We start from the raw sequence: 1329 nt of genomic DNA, 5'->3' as shown, positions 1-1329 counted from the left end.
GGGATGAGAAGTGAAACGTCTTCAAGGAAACTTAAAGAAGTCCAGATGCTTTTCTTTCCAAGCTCCTTAGAATTGGTGCATAAGCATTTCACTGCAGATTTTACTTGTATAATTATGTATGTGAGAAATACAGCTAATCTTGACTCTTGAAATTACCATCAGATATTTTTGGCCACAGGAACAAATCCTTTATGAGCACATAGTGTATGAAGCCCTTTCCCCTCATGCCACCAAAACAGTTCTGCCCTACTGGGACACGGACTCTGGACCCCCCACGCTGTGACACTACCTTTGGATTTTGCATGTTGTGAAGTGCACTAGGTTTGCTCTGGTGGATGCATGTATGTGGCTGGACTGATTATGGAGACCAGCACATCAGGGTGCGGTATGTATTATACCTGAACAAAAAGGTTACCCAGCAAGATGACGCTGTGTTCAATTTGGATTCCTGTGTTTGAGCAGTATACAATAATGACAAGGACCCACCATCTGCAGCAAAGGTGTCAAACACAAGGCCCGGGGGCCAGAATCACCCCGGCATAGACTCTAATCCGGCCTAACTGAAAAGCATTTAAAAATGTGAAGGAAGGTGCAATTGTTGCCCTTTTAACTATATGTTTATAGGTGTTACAGCTTTATTTTGACTGATAATGACCTGACACATAAGTTAAACATACATAAAAAATGAAATAATGAAGAAAAAAACTTTTTTTAATATTTAGTATAGAAATTTCTTTATGTGTGTGTGTTTTACAATGCATTCACAAGATACCCTGTGTATCCACTAAACCTATGCACTGTACACATAAATACACGTTTTCTTTTTACACCCAATTTTACATATTTCTCACAATTTAAGCCCATACAATTTTTTTCTTACAGTGTAAGAGTGCTGACAGACTTGTTTCATTAACTTGAGCAGCAGTTCTTTACCACGTAGAAAAAAACCTGATAAATGCTGCTGAAATTGCACTTCTATTGCTCATATTAAGATATCTCAAGGATTAAATGTGTAATTAAAGACAGAAAGGGAAGTTTCACTGGTATGGCCCACTTCAAATTAAAGTGGGATGTATGTGGCTCACAATGTAAAATGAGTTTGGCATCCTTCATCTACACCAGTAAAATCTGTTTTATCCATTCCATAGCAAGTTGAAATAGAATTGGCAGATTAAAACACACAGATATAAAAATAACTGCAATCATAGTTTGCAAACATGTTTCCCTGATTTGACCGAATGCTCTTTTCTTCAAACATTGTACAAAAACACAAAGAGTTTAAAAATACATTCCTTTACACACAGAGGCTGTGTCCTATTCTATGGCTTG

This window comes from Neolamprologus brichardi, chromosome 1 (assembly GCF_056152115.1).
Source record: "Neolamprologus brichardi isolate AB-2024 chromosome 1, ASM5615211v1, whole genome shotgun sequence".
NCBI lineage: Eukaryota > Metazoa > Chordata > Actinopteri > Cichliformes > Cichlidae > Neolamprologus > Neolamprologus brichardi.
The sequence above is the reverse complement of the archived record's forward strand: the minus strand, read 5'-3'. Positions refer to the sequence as shown.